This window comes from Adiantum capillus-veneris, chromosome 24 (genome assembly GCF_014529385.1).
Source record: "Adiantum capillus-veneris isolate H3 chromosome 24, ASM1452938v2, whole genome shotgun sequence".
Lineage (NCBI taxonomy): Eukaryota > Viridiplantae > Streptophyta > Polypodiopsida > Polypodiales > Pteridaceae > Adiantum > Adiantum capillus-veneris.
The window spans coordinates 26,708,420-26,721,601 of NC_140954.1; the positions used below are offsets into that span (position 1 = coordinate 26,708,420).

At 38.3% G+C, this 13,182-nt stretch overlaps 1 pseudogene; it reads left to right on the forward strand.

Annotated features, from left to right (window-relative positions):
- The first annotated feature begins 434 nt into the window (after window positions 1–434).
- Window positions 435–3,088, forward strand: LOC147426118 (uncharacterized; annotated as a pseudogene).
- The last annotated feature ends 10,094 nt before the right edge of the window (window positions 3,089–13,182 follow it).

Below are 13,182 nucleotides of genomic sequence, written 5' to 3' on the forward strand. Positions count from 1 at the left end.
TATAAATATATACTTACAAAAGTGGCTATGAAGACATCCTTGCCCATGTGACCCAAGTGGGACTTGTGGCCGCTTGCCACTCTAGCATGCGTTGCCTACTTTATTGCATTCATTGAAAATAAAATGATATTAAAGTTACATTGTAGGTGAATACATAAGTTACTTAATTAGAAATTTAAACTGTAAGTTGACAGAATTTTTGTCGCATGAATGCTACCCGTAATCGCATTTCCCATTGAAAGTGGATCCATGTCATGGAATCTTGAAGGTCTTTTATTTTCAAGGACCATAGCATGCTGCGTCTTTGTGTTCAGAACAAGAGGAAACAATGTACGTATGTATGTAGATATGTGTTTATATATCCGCATATACATGTATATATGCATTTGAGTATGTATGTATGTATGTACATACACACACACACACCTATATATATATGTATGTATGTATGTATGTATGTATGTATATATATATATATATATGCATTTGAGTATGTATGTATGTATGTATATACATATGTATGCATTTGAGTATGTATGTATGTATGTATATACATATGTATGCATTTGAATATGTATGTATGTATATATATATATATATATATATGTGTGTGTGTGTGTGTGTGTGTGTGTGTGTGTGTGTGTCATGTGTGTGTGGGTGTGTGCACACACACACACACACACACACACATATATATATATATGTATATGTATGTATGTATGTGTGTATATATAGATATATATATATATATATATATATATATATATATATATATATATGTGTGTGTGTGTGTGTGTGTGTGTAAATAATATTTATGTATGTAAGTATATATGTATGTCTATGCATGTAGGTGTGTATGTATACACACTAGTAATTTAGTCAAATTAAATTTAACTTCTTTTATTTAATTCATTTTCGGATTCCTTGTACACCATCGCCTCCATATTATAGCCATGGAGACCACTCTCATCCGATCGGACATGAAGAGCCCTTACAGAGAGCGCCTTCAATTTATTTTGAAGAGGAACGAATTCCATGTTGATGTGATAGATGTCAAGGCCTTTATTGAAGGTTGCGACGCCAATGTTGTTCACATGAGTTGGATTGGGGTGTTTATGCTCATGAACCACTGCTCGCACATCGAGATCAACCTATGGCTAGTATTATTTCTTCTAATTTATATTTATTTAAATTATTATAGATCATTTTGACAATAATATAAATAATACTTCACATGCTAGTTGATAATGAGAGTACCATCTATGATCAAGCTATTCGCCATTCTCACACACGACATGGTCATGCAATCCAAGAATTGCAAATGGACATCTTGTGACAACCTTTGCCTCCCGGCCTTGAGAGCAAGACTCGTGGAAATTATGCATTGGCCAATTGTCTGTTGTTTTTAGTTTAGATTTATAATCGCAGACACTATGGGGGATGTCATGGAAGATCTCTTCCTAGAGATCGAGAGGTTTTTAGCTTTTGGGGTCCTCATTACAAGATATCTCCTTCTAGACTTTTGAATGGAGGATGTGACCTATTCATTGCAGAAAATCTATAAGTCCCACCACATTCAAAGATGACCCTTATGTGATTTGGTGGACCCATATATGGATGGGACCCTTGGAATCAATTGGTTCGCTACATCCATAGCATGGATACTTATGGTTTTGTGTCTCAATGCACCATCCCTTTTTGATAGAGGCATTACCCATGAAGAAATTCAAGTACTTTATGTATATGGTAGACCATATACATACGGAAACATAGAGAGCTTAATTGATAGTCGTCGGGGAAGGAATACACAAACCAATTGCACATTTGTGGAATATAAAAATGGACATGAACCGGAATACATGAGCAAAGATGTTCCAAGATACATTCTTGTAAATACCATTTGATCATTACAAATTATTGGGGATAAACTCTTAGTGAATTATGGATTTTGTAGGGCAAAAAGAGCATCCCATATCTAGATTGAATATGTAAAAGTGTATACAAGAAATGTGCACTTGGAATTATGTATTAATTTTTTTGAATTTACATGTCTATATTTGATACTAGTTGGTTTTTTTGCTTAATCATTTTTTTCCTTCGTAAATGCTAAGTATATTTACAAAATATGAAGTTTGATTTTTGTATATAGACTGATTATAAGTTTGTCCATGTGCTAGGTTCCAAAGTATGATGTTAAAAATGATATGCGTCTATGTTTCAATGACATTTCATGAGTGCATGAAACTCCTTCGTGAGAGTGATCCAAACAATTATGATCAATTTAAAAAACTATATCATTCACATTTTGACAAAGAGAATGATGTTTTTGATGATATGATGGCATGGATGGCTTTATTCACGATTGGTACAAAGAAACTAAAGCACGTAATAACAGAAGTTTTCTTAGAACAAAAGCGCTTGAGCAAATCTATGAAGGTGCAAATTTGTCACGATTAAGTGTGAGTTTGCTTATCTGAACCTCCAAATCATTATTCTTGGAGTAATGCATCCATTTCAACTCTATTAAAGTAAATTTCTTCTTTGCTGTCAATGTTTACTGTATTATGTTTGAATGTTTTAATGTTTAATCTATATGTCACTATGAGAGGAAAAACCCTAAATCGCTACTATTACCGCAGAATAGCAAATAGAAAAGGACAGAAAAAATTTGCATATACGATAATCTTTGCGGAAAATATATCCGTGACTATTATCGCATATATTGCTGCGCCTATTACCTCATTACCGCTAAACGGCTATTTAAAAAAAAAGTGCTCATTGGGCCACCCAATTTTGGGTGCCCAAAGGAGCACCTTTGTTTTGACATGCATAAAACATATAAAATGCCAATTGTTTTTTGGAAAAGTGTAAACAAAAAAATAAACAATAGAATTTGAATATAACTTAACTTGAAAATTTATAGTGCAAAAGACTAGCTATTAAAAAAAATTACAAATAAGATGGTATTTTAGTTTAGTTCTATTTCTATATATATATATATATATATATATATTTATTTATTTATTTATTTATTTATTTATATATATATGCTCATAAAAGTTTTTCCTGTGCCACATTGGGGCTTTAACACTAGGGTTGTGTTTGAGCCACTAAAGTGGCTTCGAAAGTGACATTTGGAAAGCCCCAAATTTTAGTAATTTTTTGTCGGATTTCTTTAAAAAACTTTTGGGCTTATGAGGACACTTTTCTTGATAACATATCAAAATTTGGTGAAAAAAGCCTGCTTGGAGAACAAGTTACAACGTGACCAAAATGGTACAAAATGAGAGAAACTCAAAAGAAGAGGGAAACTTTAAATAATTTTGGCTTAGAAATAAAGGCGCCTACAAATGGAGGGAAAACACATGGTAGGTGAAAGGGTGCAACGAGGGTGGGTGAGCCATTAGATGGCAACCCCAAAAAAATGGGACGGTGAGTGAAGTTTCTTCTATATAACCTTCTGCGGACACACCACTCTCCACTTCTTGATTTTTGGCAGAGCGTACGCTTATCTTTTCTCTTTGTAATTACTGCTCTCTTCAAATTAGCTTAGCATGGCTCTCCTTTGTGTTTACTAATACTTTTTTTATCATCATCCCGTCATTCTTTTAGGCACAATTCTAATAGGCTTTGTTTCATCCCTTCAACTATAGCGCATGGGGAGTTCATAAGTTGTGAATGGGCATCGGGCTAGCTGTGGCAAGATTGGTAGGGTTCATGTACCCATACTCTTTGTTGGGAAAGAAACAAACGTTTGCAATCTCTAATTTTTTTGTGTGAATTATGTAATGAAGGTACAACTTTTCTCTCCTTGGCTTTATCGTTTATCAATTTTGTGATCCTCCAAGGCACAAAATTCAAGACTTCAAGGTATGGGTCTTACTAATTTCATATCTGGTGACGTTAAAATGAAATAGATTTGTGAAGATGGAAATAATCTATGGTCTTTAAAAACAAAGTGTGACTCTACGCACAACTTCCCAATGAGATTTGCTTCTTTTATGTCATGATGATAAAGAAAGTTTCTTTGGGGGCTTGAAATGAGAGTTTTGGGTGTTGGTCTGAGTTTATTGCAGTTGAAGCTATTCACTTTGAAAATACTCTTTTCCTTAGGGTTTACAATTTAGGCCTTGACAATGACTGGTTTAGTTTTCTATGCTTGATGTTGATAAGCTTTCACTTATTTTCATGTTTGACAATTTTCCTATTGCAAAAGAAAAAGGTTGATGGTGACATCCTCTGCAGAAGCTTCTAATATAGGTAACATTTGTACATGAAGCATTTTTTGGATGTCTTGTGCATGGACCTTATGGCCAAGGCATGCATGCATGGACTATTTTGGCATGAGGTCCAAAGCATGTATTGGTGGTACCAAAAAGGGGTGTCTTGGACACACCTTTGGTAGCACTTTTTACAAGGCCCATCTTCATGTGTTTTACATGTAAAATAAACAAGCATGTTATATATCAACGGATATATTTTTTGTGTAGAATCTAAAAGTATAAAGTCTGACAAGTTTTGAGTTTTTTGCAAAAAAATTACCGGTCCCCACTTTTTTTAAAGGGTACCACCAGAAGGTGCAAAAAGTGGTACCTTCCTTTTCTGCTTATTGAAGGCCTCTCCATTTCAGAGAATAGAGACTCAAGGAGGTCGTTTTGTGCAAATGTATTGAGGAGGTCCGGGGCGGGCAACAAGAAGAGTGGCCTCTTAGCACCCTTATAGGCTCCCATTTTGCTCAATTTGGTTGGGGTTGGAAAAAACAACAAACACACACACAAACCTGCAACCTAACCTTGCACAAATTTGGAGCACCACCTAGTTTTGGATGCGAACTAGGAGGGAGAGAGAGAGAGAGAGAGAGAGAGAGAGAGAGAGAGAGAGATCTTGGGCTACTTTGAAATGTATCGGCAGTGATCAAGCAAACAAGAATATATACGTAAGAGAGAGAGAGAGAGAGAGAGAGAGAGAGAGAGAGAGAGAGAGAGAGAGAGGGGGGAGGGGGTGCTTGTTGCACTAATACCTCTTACAAATCTGTCATGACGAATCAAAGTAAGATTAGTATTTGTTCAACCTAGCTGGAGTAAATTACACCGCAAAAAATCACAAGAAAAGACACCCCAATCACTGTCTTACGGCCAAGAGAGTCCTCTCCACCTTGTTGCCACTCTTACAACATGTGGGTTTTATGGCTAAATTGATAACAACACCCAGAGACAAGCTATTAAGAACTTAAATAGAACACCAAGACACATACACATCATTGTTGTCCATGACTTCACGTTGGAAGAGAGACAAAGTATCCATGCTTAGTCCATATCCACCCTCCTTGATTTAGCAAATGTTGGGCTTACACTAGTAGGAGAAATGATAGGCTTCCTACTCTCAATTAAATTATCACTGTCTCTTACAATGGCATAGAGCTCCCTTGCTAATCACCCCTAATACAACACATACATATGCATAAGCCAATGAGATTTTACTCCAGAGCTCCTTCTCAAGAGGTTGAGCTTGGCTTCTCAAGCTATAGTTAAGTGCTCGTGCTTATGGCTTCCCCCCTTTTGTGCTAGCTACACCCTCTTTTTATAGCAATTTTGAGGGCTAGGGTTACTCCTCTAACCATGGTTGGTTTAGATTTTCAGCACTTTATCTAATTTCGTTTTCTTGGAATTATCAAGAAGTTGGTGGGGATAGATGAAGAAAAGTGACAGGAGAGAAATGGAGGTGATAGGACTTTTCATAATGGGTTAGTGTCAGTATACTAGTAGAGTTAGTATTTTTATTAGTTTACAAATGGAATTGGATATTTACAATGAGATTATCCATGTAGGATACAAATAAGAAAGAAAAAACTCTTAAGAGGTAAGAAAAGATGGATTTCTTACAAGGTTGATGCTCCAAATGTCTTGAGTAGGGCCAATTTTGACGCTTGTTGACGGTCCACTAGCTTTGATGGTATGTCTTTTCTCCACTCTTGACCTTTCTTGGGAGATAAGGTAATTGAAGATGAGTAATCAATCACCATGATGCTGTCTTTCAAGAGAAGAGGCTGAATTTTGTGGTTTTTTTTTAGAGATATGGGTAATTTGGAGGAGGAAAAATGAGACTAAGTGGTCAATTTTGGAATGGAAGTGTGTGTAGGAGGCATGCGTTCACCATGTTTTCATTTATTCTTCAAGGTTGAGGAGAAGGTGAGTAGGGTGCAGAGATGAGAGGTGAGAGATATGGGGATGATGAGTGGAGAAGTGTATGTGAAAGAGGAAAATGATAGAGTGGAAGAGGGAGTGTGGCTGCATGGCATGGGCAAACTGGGGTCCACCAATAAAATCATAGCTCACAACTCGTAGCTCAAAAAAATATGAAATAATTTGAGGCCAAATTTCAGCTTACAAGCTACAGTTCTTGTCTTTATTACCTTTTGAAATTCGAAGAGCAAGTGGTCTTTAAAAATTCAGCAACCCGACTATTTGTTTATTTCCACTGCACAAAGTCCTTGTGGGATGATTCTTTGAATACCTCCAAGAGTGAGACCTCCATAATGTATGAATGCATGCCACATATCCTTGAACTTATTTTGTGGGTCTATAATTGAAGATATTGTTGAGCTCATGATATAAGTGAATAATACAACTAAGAAAATCAAATATCGAGGGATCTAAAATATATGTACATGTCAAATATAAATAATATAGGTGGAAAAAATATAAAGGGGTCAACTTGAAAATTAAATTTCTCTCATTATGCGGCTACCATAAAAAGATGAATATTTTTGGTGTTCTAATTTATGAGAGTAAAAGAGAATAGATGTAGGAAGGGAAAAATATACACACAAATGAAACTAGTTGTTTTGGGATTTTTGTTGGGGTGGAGTTACACCAAAAATAAGAGAAGCTTGCATGAAAATATTTCTATATGAAATAAAGAGTATGCAAAATGATAAGAAAAATTATGGTAATGGTGAGTCAATATACATAACATAAATAATGCAAACCAAGATAAAAATATTTAGATAAATACCAAAATGATTATGAAAAATCCTTATATCTATGCCCTATATACAATGAAATATTTATACACAAAGAGGCCATAATATACCTTTTTCTTTTTGGCTCAACTAGCCCAGTCACTAACTAATTGAGGGTTTTTACGAAAATATGGGGAAAGTCCCGTAACTCACACACGCTGAGGCGGTCCGGGGCGGGCAACAAGAAGAGTGGCCTCTAGACACCCTTCAAGGCTCCCGTGCTGCTCAATGGGGCTGGGGCACAACACAACACAAACCAAAACAACAAACCCACCGCCAAATCCCAACTACACAAGGGGCACCACCTAGTTTAAGAGCGAACTAGGACGCAAAAGAGGAGAATCGTTAGAGCAACCCACAAACAAGCAAGGAATTACACTAACCCTAACACCAATGGAATACTCTCACACACTAAAACACGAGAGAGAGAGATAGAGAGAGAGAGAGAGATAGTGCTCGGGCTGCTTTGAAACGTATCGGCGATGATCAAGCAAACACAACTATATATTTAAGAAAGAGAGCAAAAGGGGGAGGGGGTGCTTGTTGCATTAATACCTTCTTACAAATCTGTCATGACAAATCAAAGTGAGATTAGTACTTGTTCAACATAGCTTGCGTAAATTTCACCACAACACATCACTAGAAAAGCCACCCCAATCACTGTCTTAAGGCCATGGGAGTCCTCTCCACCCTGTCGCCCTCTTACAGTATGTGGGATTTATGGCTAGATTGATGACAACACCAGAGACAAGCTATCAAGAACTTAAAAAAAACCAAGACACTTACGCATCATTGTTGTCCATTACTTCACGTTGGAAGGGAGACAAAATATCCAAGATTAGTCCAAATCCACCCTCCTTGATTCAACGAATGTTGGGCTTACACTAGTAGGAGAAATGATAGATTTCCTACTCTCAATTGAATGATCACTCTCTCTCTTACAATGGCATAGATTTCCCTTGCTAATCCCCTATTACAACACATGCACATGCATAAGACAATGAGCTTCCACTCAAGAGCTCCTTCTAGAGAGGTTGAGCTTGGCTTCTCAAGCTATAGCATAGTGCTCTTGCTTATGGCTTCCCCTTTTATGCTAGCTACACCCTCCTTTTATAGCAATTTTGAAGGCTAGGGTTACTCCTCTAACCATGGTTGGGTTAGATTTTCAGCAATTTATCTAATTTCTTTTGCTTGGAATTATCAAGAAGTTGGTGGGGAAAGAGAGAGGAGAGAAATGGAGGTGATAGGACTTTCCATAGTGGGTTAGTGTTAGTAGAGTTAGTATTAATTTACAAATGGAATTGAATATTTACAATGGGAGTATCCATGTAGGATACAAATAAGGAAGAAAAACTCTTAAGAGGTAAGAAAAGGTGGATTTCTTACAAGATTGATGCTCCAAGTGTCTTGAGTAGGGCCAATTTTGACGCTTGTTGACGGTCCACTAGCTTTGACGGTACATTTTTTCTCCACTCTTGACCTTCTTTGAGAGACAAGGTAATTGAAGCTGAGTAATCAACCACCATGATGCTGTCTTTTAAGAGAAGAGGCTGAATTTTGTGGTTTTTTGATAGATATGGGTAATTTGGAGGAGGAAAAATGAGACTAGGTGATCAATTTTGGAATGGAATTGTGTGTGGGAGGTATGAGTTCACCATGGTTTCTCTTATTCTTCAAGGTTGAGGAGAAGGTGAGTAGTGTGCAGAGAGGAGTGGTGAGAGAGATGGGGATGATGAGTGGAGAAGTGTGTGTGAAAGAGGAAAATGATAAAGTGGAAGAGAGAGTGTGGCTGCATAGCATGGGAAAACTGGGGTCCACTAAAAAAATCATAGCTCACAGCTGGTAGCTCCAAAAATCATGAAAACATTTGGGGTGATTATTCAGAGCGTGGGCTACATTTTCTCTTTTGACCACCGCTCCAAATTCGGAGTGGAGATAGGTGCCAAAATTCTCACCAAAAAGCCTGTTTTTTAGGCCTGCAAAAGTCTTTTAGTGGTCCCCTCCTTTGTTGAATTTGTACAATGCATCCAAGAGTGAGCCCCTCCTTTGTCATATCATAATACAAAGCATTCAAGTTGCCCTTGACCCATGCATGGAGGAGGATTATTGGTGAAATAAGAAATATATACATGGTGGGACTAGTGTATGGACTATTCATGGACTTTAGCTCAATGAGCACATGGTGTTAGAATAATGAGTAAAAATAATAATAAAAATATGGAAGAGTTATGGATATGGAAAGATATTGGAATCATATGATATGGTCCCTCCTTGAATTATTTTGGGTGAAAGAGGAAAAGGTATGCAAGTAAATAATATAATAAAAGTAACCAATGAGTAGAAATCAATTTTTTGTTTTCACGAGGGTGAGGGTGAAAATGTAGGAGTGATTTGTATAAAGGAAAAATATGAGGTTAGAGTATGTACATATTGGCAAAAAAATAAATAAATAAATAAATATATTATGGTGTAAGAGGATGAAAGAAGGTGTACATAGGTTTAATAAAACACACACCTAAGTAGAAATATTTAAATAAAATACCAAAATAATTATTAAAAATCCCTATATTTAGGCCATATATACAATGAAATATTTACACACAAAGAGGCCATAATATACTTTTATTTTTTTATTTTTTTATTATTTTTTATTTTTTTGGCTCACCTAGCCCAGTGACTAGCTAGCTGAGGGTTTTTAAGAAGATAAGGGAAAAGTCCCGTGACTCACGCACGCCTATGTACAGTGAAATGGTAGGGATAGCCACAGTGTTTGGGTGATTTTGGTAGGGTGAGGTAACTCACTGTGGCAATTACAGATAGCCGAAAAAACGGCTATCATTAGCCCTCCCCCTGGATGATGGTATATTCATGTACCATCGTAGAGCATCTTTTCCAAAGAGAGTGCTTGAGAGTCCTTGACGAGATCTTCATTGTTTAGCCCCTTAGAATTTTGGCTGGAGTTACACTCATGCTTCATGTAACAATACTTACATGAGACTGAGGCCTTTGGACAGATCTTTGGTAGATCCTTTGGTAGAAGGCGACTCAAATAGGGCTTCAAGCGATACCCGTTTACCTTCCTGGAGTGCTCTTTACCATTCAAGTCCATAAGCTGATAGTAACTAGAATTGAAAGCCTTCTTGACTATGTATGGCCCTTGCCATCTAGTTTCAAACTTGGCATCAAAACGATTGTCAAGTCGATTGTCATACCTTAGCACAAGCTCTCCTTCCTTGATGCCTTTGTCCTTCAGTTTCTTGTCGTGCGATTCTTTCGCTTGTGTGGCTTTCCTCTTGTAGCACTCGTATGCTGCTTCTCCTTTCCACTCAAGCTCCACTAACGTAAGAAGTCGATCCATCCATACCTCTTGATCATCTTGTGCTCCTTTGCCATGAAGTCGCATTGTTGGAATGTTGAGCTCGATAGGCTGCAAAGCCTCTTGACCATAGACCAAGTGAAATGGTGTGAACTCCGTGGCTTCCCTATATGTGGTTCGATATGCCCACAAGGCACCATCCAAGAAGTCATCCCATAATTTTGTCTTGTTTTGCACCATCTTTCTAATGATTCCTGCAATGACACCATTAGCCTTCTCCACCAAACCATTTGACTGTGGGTAGTATGGTGTGCTATGACGATGTAGAATGTGAAGCTCTTCACAAACTTCTGTGAGCAAGCCTTTCCTAAACCCTGGACCATTATCAGAAACAATCTCCAAAGGTGTGCCAAATCTACAACAAATGTGAGTGTAGACGAATTTGCTCACTGTCTTCTCATTTACCTTTGCCACACTTTGTGCTTCCACCCACCTAGTCATATAGTCTAAAGCCACTAGAATGTAGAGTTTACCATTTTTTGTCCTAGGCAGAGGACCCATAGCATCAATGCCCCACTTTTCAAAGGGTCCATTTGCAAGCACTATTTGCCTCGGGCCATGCACCAACCTTCTATTTCCATTTATCTGACAATTGTGACAGCTTTTACACCAATGTTGAACATCCACATGCAAGCTTGGCCAAACATACCCCGCAAGCAAAATCTTCTTCACAGTTGATTCTTGGGAAAAATGACCACCACATGCCTCTTCATGCAAACCTTTTAGAATGGCTGGAATTTCCTCGATAGTTGGTACTCTTCTGCACACTTGATCCTTCCCTCTTTGATAGAGGGAGCCTTCTAGGAAGAGATATACGCTTGCCTTCTTCATGAGTCTCCTCTTCTGAGCTTTTGTGAAGTCTGGTGGAAACTCACCCTCCAAAATGTAGCCAATGATGGGAGCCAATGACTCCAATCCCTGGTACCTCGGTTGCTTCACAGCAGCCGCCACCATGATGACCTGCACTTCTTTCTTTACACATGCAACGGCTTGTTGTGCAAGTAAATCAGCATCTTCATTCTGTTTCCTAGGAATATGATATAGTTGCACTTCTTCAAATTGATTAAACCATCTACGAATGGCATGAACTTTTGTCCGTAAGCTCTCATTCTTGCATGCCCAAATGCCTAAAATCTGTTTAACAATGAGAAGTGCATCTCCCTTTACCATGAGGCGTTGTATCCCTTGGCCAATGCACATCTTCAAACCATGAAGTAGAGTGTCATATTCTGCTTCATTGTTGCTAGCTGAACTTGGTAGATTGACCTTCTCTTTCATGACCACCTCTCCACTTGGGTTGAGCAACACTAGCCCTCCCCCTGCTTTTCCTGTGGCTCGACGAAAAGCTCCATCAAAGAACAAAGTAAAAGCATTAGGAATACTTTTTGGTGGTGGCAATGGTAGGGTCTTTACTTCAGGCACCTTAATCTCCTTTTCGTGCACCCTATAAGTGAGAATCCCTGCCAATTGTGCACGCACACTATCTTCTACCTTGAAAGAGTATTGAAACTCTTGCAACTCCATAATCCACTTTGAGATCCTAGTACTAAGATTCATTTGAGATGACACCCAAGGGAACAAATTTTCTGCAATGAGAATTACAAAAGGTTTTGGTAGCAGGTAGGATCTAAACTTTCTCACCGCAAACATGAGAGAAAGCATCATGAGTTCTGCTTCTGTGTAGTCTCTCTCCAAAGCATTCATGACCCTACTAGCAAAGTAGATGGGTCGCATCCTTGTATTGTGGGGATCTTGTTGTAGCAACACAGCACCAATTGTTTCTTTCCCAGCACTAGAGCTAACAAAGAATGTGTACTCCCAACAAGGAGGCATGAGTGTTGGTAGCTCCGACAAAATGACTTTAATGTTACAAAAGTACTCTTCAAGCTCATCAGACCATGCAAATTCTACTTGTTGTGTCAACTTTTGCAAAGGATGAAGCAACTCCGAAGCTAAGTGAATAAAGCGTGACATATACTTCACTTTTGAATGAAAGAGATGACCTCCTTAAGACTCTTCGGTGATGGGAGCTCAATAAGAGCCTTTGCCTTTGAAGGATCCACCTCAATGCCTTTATAGGAAACCTTGTGACCGAGCAAGATCACTTCATCCTCACCTATGTGACACTTGTCGGGGTTGAGTTGACCTCCCATGTCATAGAGCTTCTTTAAACCTTCTTCTACCCTTTGTAGATGCAATGATTTTGAGCTATAAATACAGAAATCATCAATGAACACCCTAATTGACTTTCCAAAGAATGCTTGAAACACCATATTCATGAAACGTTGGAATGTTGCAGGAGCATTTGTCAGACCAAATGGCATGACTCTAAAAGCATAACAACCCCAAGGAGTGATAAAGGTTGTTTTCAATTGATCCTCCAGTGCAATCCCTATTTGAAAGTAACCCGAGTAACCATCGCACACAGTGTACTTCTCATGACCAGCTACCTCATTTAGTATCTCATCCTGGAATGGGAGGGGAAAGTGATCTCTCTTTGTTGCCTCATTGAGGGGACGGTAATCCACACACACCCTCCACTTGCCGTTCTTCTTAGGAGTGACAACAACAGGAGAGACCCACTCTGAATTCTCCACTGGATAAATGAACCCTGCTGCTAGAAGCTTTCTTACCTCCTTGAGTAAAGCCTGCTCCTTGATGACTCCTAGCCTTCGTAGCTTCTGAGCCTTAGGTGTGGCCTCTGGCTTCAACTCAATTTTGTGTTGAACAGCATCTACTCCACGCACATCGGTGTAGTCTTTAGCAAAAAGCCTAGGAAACTTCC